This window comes from Falco peregrinus, chromosome 1 (genome assembly GCF_023634155.1).
Source record: "Falco peregrinus isolate bFalPer1 chromosome 1, bFalPer1.pri, whole genome shotgun sequence".
NCBI classification, from domain to species: Eukaryota; Metazoa; Chordata; class Aves; order Falconiformes; family Falconidae; genus Falco; species Falco peregrinus.
In genome coordinates this window covers 106,425,240-106,434,189 of record NC_073721.1, presented here as the reverse complement: position 1 = coordinate 106,434,189, position 8,950 = coordinate 106,425,240, and positions in this window count along the sequence as shown.

The following is an 8,950-nucleotide window of genomic DNA, read 5'->3' as shown; positions in this document are numbered from 1 at the left end:
AAGTCACCGGGTGGGCAGCTGTCTGGCCAGTCCCACAGCCAGGTTGCTCTGCCGGGGCCATGAGGCATCACCGGGAAAGCAAGCTGGCCATGGGCAGCAGCCAGAGCAGCACCCGTGGCACGTCCCCGTGGCACCCCTATCCTGGTACAGGTCCTCCCGGGTCGTGGGGCAGGGCAGCCACAGCTCCGCAGGAGTACTTGGCGAGGAATTAAATTCGGGGAACATGGAGAAGGAATGAGTTCCTGTGACCTCAGTGGTACCAGCGACATCATGTTCCTCCCCATGGGGGATGGCAGGCTGTCCTCCTGGGGGCTGCCCAGGTGCTGGACGCTGAAGGAGGTGAAGCAGATGCAGCTCTTGCAAGGGACCCTCACCTTCCAGAAATGAGCATTTATCATGATACAAATGTTATTTTAAGCTTTCAGTTGCTGACATAATTAATGGAATACAAAGAATACCTTGTATCATACAATACATCAAACAAGATCTGATATATTACACATATCAGAAAAACTATTACTCATTGCAGACTTGTCCTCCACATTTTTTGAAACCTCACAATCCAGTTCATAAGCTGCAATGTTATGTGGTTTTGCCTGTTCAGGTGTTGCTTCATTATTTCTTTTTCCTGTTTTTTATGCATTTAGTCAGTCTGTACTGAAAAGTGGTGATTATTTATCACTGGACCACATGGCAGTGAACCCTGCTTGGCTAGTATTCAGCTGTCTGGTGGTACCTAATTTGTCTTGTTTGCCTTGAACTATAAGTCATAAGCCACCATGGCTGCTCAGAAATACAGCCTCTTTTTTTCTGCAAGATAAATACATAATTCTGCACACACACACAAAAAATACACAAAGTGTAAACTGTATTGGTTTTGCGTGGTATGGTTTAGTAGTGGTGGTGGAGGAGGGGTCTACAGGGGTGGCTTCTGTGAGAAGCTGCCAGAAGCTTCCCCCATGCCCGGTGCAGCCCATGCCAGCCGGCTCCCAGCCGGACCCAGCGCTGGCCCAGGCTGAGCCCATCGGCGGGGGTGGCAGCGCCTCGGGGGTAACGGGTTTGAGAAGGGGGAAGAACCCAAACAAGAAAACCGCAGCTGGAGAGAGGAGCGAGAATGTGTGAGAGCTGCAGCCCTGCGGACACCCGGGCCGCTGCAGGAGGAGCTCCCGGTGCTGGAGCAGAGATTCCTCGGCAGCCCACGATGAAGCCCACGGCGAGGCAGGCTGTGCCCCCAGCCCAGGGAGCCCACGGGGGAGCAGATCCCCCCCCAGCCCTGCAGGACCCCACGCCGGGGCAGGGGGTGCCCGAAGGAGCCGTGACCCACGGGCAGCCCGCGCTGGGGCAGCTCCTGGCAGGGCCCGTGGCCCCGTGGGGAGAGGAGCCCGGGCTGGGGCTGGGCTGGGGACCCCGCGGGGACCCCCTGGGGCCGGCTGGGCCTGGGGGCAGCACCTGTGGGGGGGACCCACGCTGGGGTAGGTTGTGCCTGGGGTGCTGCGCCCCTGGGGGGGGACACACTGGGGCAGGGCAGAGTGTGAGGACAGGGCGGCAGAGACAGCGTGTGATGGACTGACCGCAGCCCCATCCCCATCCCCATCCCCATCCCCTGCGCTGCTCGGGGGAGGGAGAGACACTGGGAGTGAAGTTGAGCCTGGGAAGAAGTGGGGGGTGAGGTAAGTTGTTTTAAGATTTTTGTTTATTTCTCATTATCCTGCTCTGATTTGATTGGTAATAAAGTAATACCCCCAAGTCAAGTCTATTTTGCCTGTGACAGTAACTGGATCCTCTCCCCTGCCCAGCTGAGGAGGGCAGTGACAGAGCAGCTGGGTGCACCTGGCATCCAGTCAGGATCAACCCACCACAAAACATATACTACAATATTTTTTTCCTGCACTTTTTATTAAATAAAAATCAAGCATCTGGGAAGCTTTTCCTCTTTTCCAGAAACTGTTTTTAGTTCCAAGTCCTTTCTACCTGCAGTTTCAGGCCTCCCTTCCCTATACCTCCCAGTTCATTTCCAGCTGTCTCTGCTGGAAAAAGGATATTAAAAAAAATAATGGTGGGTATGGAAAATAAAACAAAAATATTGAACATTTGTGGTTTCAGTAGAATTAGAAAGTAATTGGGGAAACACTCCCCTGCTTTTCACAAGAAGTTTCCCTGCTCTGCCTCAGAATTATTTCTTTTCATCAAATGTAATAGCCTGATCAGAGTTTTTGCAAGCTGATTGGTTCTGTTCCCCCACACACCCAAATAGTCCCCCTGGGGTTCTGGGTTGCCACTTCCATCACCACCTACTTCCCAAGAGATGTCCTCCCTGGCTCCTGATAGGAACAACCGCCCATTTTCTCTCTTGCTGATCTTATTTTTACCTCACGGAGCACCATTGCTCTGCCATTTTCAAAATTTCTGCCCCTTGTGGGATGGAAGTTAGGGACTGAGCCAAAGACAGGACTAGTGTCAGTTTTACTGCATGACTGCCCTAAATAAAATCAAAACAGGGTATTTCCTTTCCCTGCATGGACTGCTGCAATGCACCAGATGTGTGGCCCGGAACTGTCTCGTGTGACTGACCAACTGCTGGCTCTCATTGTCGGAGCACCTTCTTTGAGCTGTCATGAAGACAGCAAAGATAGACAAATCATCAGCCAGAAATTACTGGTGACCTGTCCTCCGTTAGTCTTACAAGAAAGTTAATAGCTCTGTATACTGTCAAAGTTAAGCCATAACCAGAACTGAGACATCACCTACAATTACTGAGCAGACAGACTGTCCCTTGGAATAGGAATAGGATTATTCCAGGTAGCTCATTGCACTGGGAACAGAGTTATTAGTTAAGCTGGTTAATATTAATGAACCCCCAGGATTAAGTGACTTGCACGCAGGAGTTCTGTGGGATGCAGGTATGATATTGCCACACGAGTAATTGCAGCATACGCTCACTGCTCACACCAGTGCTGCTACCAGAATCCTCTTCTGAAGGGGCTCCAGGGGTCATGCAAGGCACTGAAGGTCAGCCGAGTGTCACACTCCATGTCTTTCTCATGGGCACACCTTCTGTACAAGTAAAAACAAGACATTACTGTGAGTGAGGCTGAAATCTCATCATTGGTAGTCCAGATCCAATTGCTGCAGAAAAAGTAGTAGTTAAAATTGTTATACACACACTTGGTGTCACAGCACAACCGGGCAAAGGGGAGCTGCAGGCAGGGGACAGCGAGTTCAGGCAGAGCAGGCATGCTGATGCCAAGCCTTGGTGCTGAGGCCTGGCAAACTCAGTGCAGAGCTTGTGGGCGGTGACTGGCGATGGCAGGGCCATGTGAGAGGGCTGCACACATACTCACAGATGCAGCTATCTTCGCCTTTTCCTGGCAGTCTGTCTGGAACTGACAAACAACAGTTTGCTTTGCTTTTGCAACTCATGGTGCACCCAGCTTTTGAGTTCCATCCTTTTGCTACCCTCATTTTGATGCTAATGAATCTGATGCTATCTGCTGTATTCCCAAATGTAGTTCTGAGCAGTGGCAATAAGCATTTTTTAGGGAAAAAATTAACATCTGATGTGCACTACGATGAAGGGAGAAAGCAAAAAGGAGAGAACAGCTTCATGGCTGGATTTCTTTTATTTGTTAGTACTGGGATTTGGAAAAGTGGAACTGGAAAAAACTTTCATTTAAGTTTTATTTAGTGGCAGCCTTTTCCCCATCAAAGAACTGTAGAAATGTTAGTGGATTATTTAAATAAACCACAAAATGCCCACAAAATCTACTCTGCAGAGTTAATAGGAAATCTAGTTCCAAGCTGTTGCTTAAGAAAAATGTAAGGCCAGGTTGTTTTGAGTTTCATTTGCTTCAGGAACATTGCCTTATTTGTTCCCACAGGATTCTCTCAGGCATGTTTCCATCCTTGCAGATTTTCCAGGATATGCCTGGAAAAAAGCATGAAATGACTCTGGGTACCCTCAGCATCTCAGTGTCCCACCCAGCCCTCCCAAATGGATGTACAATGCCAGACTGGGCGCTGCACTTGGTGAGCAGTAGTGGACTCTGGCTGAGAATGGATGCTAAAAGGTGTGGAAACCGACACATCCTTTTTGTTTGGGGTTAACTGGAAGGAAGGAACGGAAAAAAACCAAAGTACTGTTTGCTTGCCATGGAAGTGTGATAAACGCAGTCATGATTCATGTCAAAAATAGAATGTAGTGTGATAAGTGTAATTGTTGCGCCCTGTGTAAGTCTGGGACCTGTATCGCAGTTGTGAGTGGGCGCGTGTGGTTCTCCTTTGAGACGATGTGATGGCTTCCCCTTCCCCTGAGGCAATCGCTGCTTGGCAAAGCCCCGGCCGAAGGAGATAAGGAAAGCGAACCACGCCAGAGAAGGCCCACGAAGGAGACAAAGACCTTGAGATTTGAAAAAGCGCGCCAAAGGAGAGCCAGTAGGAGGAGAAGGCGTACCCTAACGGCCCAGTGGGGAAAGAGCGGGACGAACAGCCGGCGAGAGGAGATTGGTCGAGATCCGGGCATAAAAGACGCTGCTGTTAGGACTCAGGGGTGCCTGCGGTGGAACTAACTGAGTTCTCCGCGCACCCAGCGCTGGTTTTGCTTATTGTTTCTCAACCTAAATTGATTGAACCCAAAATAAAATTGTTTTAATTGTTATCGTTTATAACAGAAGTCTTCCCAAATGAGCACCTCTCCTCTGGCGTAAGGGCTCCCACCTGTCTTGCTGGCCATCACTCTGAGTACTACTGCCTCATCACACCTTTTTTAAGAGTCTTCACTGCCACAGTTATAGGTCTGAACTGCTATTTCCCTACTAACGGAAACACGCTGCTCATTGAGTTTGACTTTACTATTGAAATACCAAGGACGTAGATGAAGCTAGCAACTGGCTAGCCCATGTATAGACTCATTTTTATGGTGCAGATGGGATTCTTCCAAGAGGAATGGAAGCTCTGGAGAGTTGTTACACAAGTCTTAAATTCATTATTAACAATGTAGAACTGCTAATTGTAGAACTGTAATGTAGAATTTGGTAATTGCTTACTATACAAACACTTTAACGATTTAAAGAATGCATCTAATTACTAGCTTTTGACAGAAAGCAGGCTTGAAGTAAGTCCAGGGCTGGTAAAGTGAGTGGCTCAGCATCCTCACAGAGTGTTTGCAGATGAAGTTACAAGCCAAGGCTAAGTGGTTCCACCAGCTGGTTGCCACTGTAAGGGGAAATCTTGCTCACCCACCTCTTCCTCATCCTTCTGCCACTTCTGGGTGTGCTCTATGTCTTCTGTAGCAAAGGGCTGAAGGAGATGACAGGAGGCATTTGTTGGTACCATTTTCTGGCCTTAGTGAGAGTTCAAAATCAAAATTAATCCAAGAATAAATGGGTTTTACTAATTGCATGGAAACAGTGTTGAAGAATATGGGGTAGCTGTATGTGAATTAACTACTGTGCTTGTTTTGGCTGGGACAGACTTGATTTTCTTCCCAGCAGCCCACGTGGGGCTGGCTGGGGTCTGTGCTGGGAACAGCGCTGAGCACACAGGGCTGTTCCAGTCGCTGCTGAGCGGGGCTTGCCCAGAGCCAAGGGCTTTGCTGCGCCTCAGCCCACCCCACCAGCGAGCAGGCTGGGGGGCACCAGGAGCTGGCAGGGGACACGGCCGGGACAGCTGACCCCAGCTGGCCCCAGGGACGGCCCCGACCATACGGCGTCACGCTCAGCATGTAAAGCTGGGGAAGCAGAAGGAAGGGGGGGCGCTGGCAGGGATGGCGTTTGTCTGCCCAAGCCCCCGTCACCCTGATGGAGCCCGGCTGCCCTGGGGATGGCTGAGCACCTGCCTGCCCTGGGCAGCGGTGGGGGAACTCCTGGGTTTGCTTTGCTGCTGTGCGCGGCTTCTGCTTTGCCTCTTCAAGTGTCTTTGTCTCAGCCCGGGAGTTTTCTCACTTTGACCCTCTGGTTCTCTCCCCGTCCCAGTGCGGGGTGGGAGCAAGTGAGCAGCTGGGTGGGCTGAACTGCCCAGTGGGGTAAAACTAGGACAGCCAGACATGTCACAGCTGCTCACCCATGCATGCCCCGCTATGGGGCTGGTGGCTGGAGGTGCACCATGCCACAGCACAAGCTGATTACAGCTATTTACAGCACACTGATCTTGCCACTCCCTGAGACTCCTGGGCTTGCTCACAGCAGCAGGGACACAGCCTGCAGGTGCATCCCTGCACCCCTGCTGCCCCTGGGGCCCTATGGAAGGTGCTAGAGTCCTGGCCCTGAGCACAGTTCCCAGCCTGGATGGCACCTCCATCTGAGCTGGTGGCAGCCCATCCTACTGGCAGGAGCAGGCTCGGGGCATGCTGAGCCCTCAGCCCAGCCAAGGTCTGGGCTGGGAGCTGTCACTGCCTTGCCATGAGCGTACGGTCTCCAGAGATGCCTGCCTTGATGCACAGAAATGAAGCAGCAAAGCTGTATTTGGCCAGCAGGGTAGTTTTACCCATTTTTCATTAAACCTATGTTAAATAAGGAAATACTGCACAAATGAGACTTGGTATTTCATGTGTGAACTCTTTTGCACATTTTGGTGCACTGATGTTTGGAGATAAAAAACAGAATTGATAAAACTCTCTTCTGGCTTTCTACTGGAAATGTACTTAGGTTTACTGAATTGCGATGATAAATTTGCTTTAAAAAACTAATCTAAAATCAAATAGAGTTAATAAAATCTCTAGAAATGCTTTTCCAGTCAGATGAGCAAGGTAAAAGATTATTTCTTCTTTTCTTATTCTTTTTTTTTTTTTTTTTGAGAAAGAAAATTAATTCATTGTTGTTTCAGAGTCAGAGCTCTCCTTGAAACACAGCACTCTCAGATGTGACCAGCAATACAATCTCATCCCAGACTGAGCCAATGGTTCAACAAGCTTGTCTCAGAAATGAAGAGATATTTGGTGGTCATACATGGAGCAGATTTTTGGTTATACTGATTAAGAGCAACTTATCCGTGAGTATCTGTAGTTTCCCAGAAGACAAAAAGCTTTTCTGGCAGCAGCTCCTTTTGCTATGTAGTTTTAAATTGGAGAGGGGAGTGATCAGAGAGAAAACTGAATGGAGACTGTAGTACTTATTTCTTTATTGTATATGAGATCTTTCCATTGGAATGGAGACAAACAACCCCACCTGAGTATCAAAAATACCTTTCTGAAACATAGCTGTGCACTGCTTTATGTAGCCTCCTCCACAAAAGGCAGAATTGATGTGGAGTTGCCCCAAATGGATGCACAGTTTTAAAGAGAACATAAGGAGTGAGAAAACTTGCAGAGTCGGGGAAAAAGAAAGATTATCCAGCAAAGGGAACTACATCCTGGAGACAGTAAAAATCTTGGAGAAAGCAAAGACTTCCAGAAAAAAAAAAAGTGAAAAGAAACCTTTGCAAAACATGCAGAATATCACACCAAAGGTTGATCAGCAACATAGAGGGGAGTGAGGTGTCCATTCTGTGCTATGACTGGGATGAAGACTAAAGGAAATCTATGCAAGGCACAGAAAACGAGGGGCTAATTCACTTTATGGTTATAGTTTTGGTAAGGCCGTGGTGTTGAACACTGGTGCAGACAGGTGATGGGAAAGGAAATGAGTTTATGGAGACAGAGGCTGTTGAAATGGATAAGGATGAGAAGCAGCTCAGATCACTAAGTTTTCTATGCACAGAAACCAGGTCTTAATTCCAGGGTTGCAACAGACCAGGAACGACGATTTTAATAACTGTCAAATTGGGAATGGTATCATTGGGTGGGGAAAAATGCTGCACTTGTTCCTGTATTTTAAGAAAGAAAAAAACAAAACAAAACACCCAGGAAATCTTTAGGTTAGCCCTCAGCAGTGTGCAAAGTTGCCACAGAAACTGAGAAGAAATAGCAGCTGAAAACAAGTGAAAGTGGGTAATTTAGGATTCAAACAAACTGGGTTTCAGAGAGGCAAATTGCAGCCGAGTTCGCCAGCCAGTAACATTTTGTTAATGACTGACTCCCTGGGCAGGATTAGCATGGACCTTGTAACGTAAGGACCTAACATGCACGGGCTTCAGGATGGAAAATGTTGATTTAAACTTGGCGGGATGGAGACAAAGGCGATACCTGCTGGGCAGGTGAGGAGCTGGCTGTGCTCGGGGTGGGGGCAGCCAGCCACCACAGTCACTCTGCAAGAGAAGCTGTCACAAAGAAATGAAGTGCTCAAGCAATGCCTGGAGAGGACAGCGGTGGGGAGGAACTCTCAATAGAGACAAAGGTCCTAACACAGAAAAATGGTTTCCGTTTACAATATGGAATAGTAGCATGAGTGGAAACTAGCCTTACTGTAAAAGCACCTCCCAGTCTTGGTACCTTTTTGCTCCCTGGCAACTTTGTCTGGTGGACTGGGAGCTAAACTCGGTGATTCTCTCTCCTCTGCCATGCTTGCCCAGCACCGAGCCATGGGGTGCTTGGTGGCATCTCTGCATTCCACTGCAGGGCAGGCAGGGACTTGTAATACTGACACAAAAAAAGCACTTGCAGATTTTTTCGCTGAGTGATCAAACAGGTGAGCACCAGGTAAGTCTCTTGGTGGGGATATATGGAAAAGTGCTACCACAGCCGAAAGTCAGCCTGCCTCAGATGCTCCAGTGTCATCTCTGCAGTATCTGGAAACCTGGGCGCAGTGGGCACCTGTGCATCTTTACTAAAAAGAGAAATTTAGGGGAAATCCAAGGATGCATCTTCTCAAAGCAGAAGAACCCAAAATGCTTCCCTTCAGCACCCACTGCTCTACTGCCGCCCTGTCAGTGGTCTGAAACGTTGGCAGACCTCTGCCTGCTCCCACACCTTGACCACCGATCTGCCCTGAGCTGCGTAAGGCTAGCAAGGTGTTAAGCTGAGCAGAGATTTTTGTGCTGAGTGTTTGCTTTTCAGCTGCCAGCAGCCCTGAGCTCCCTC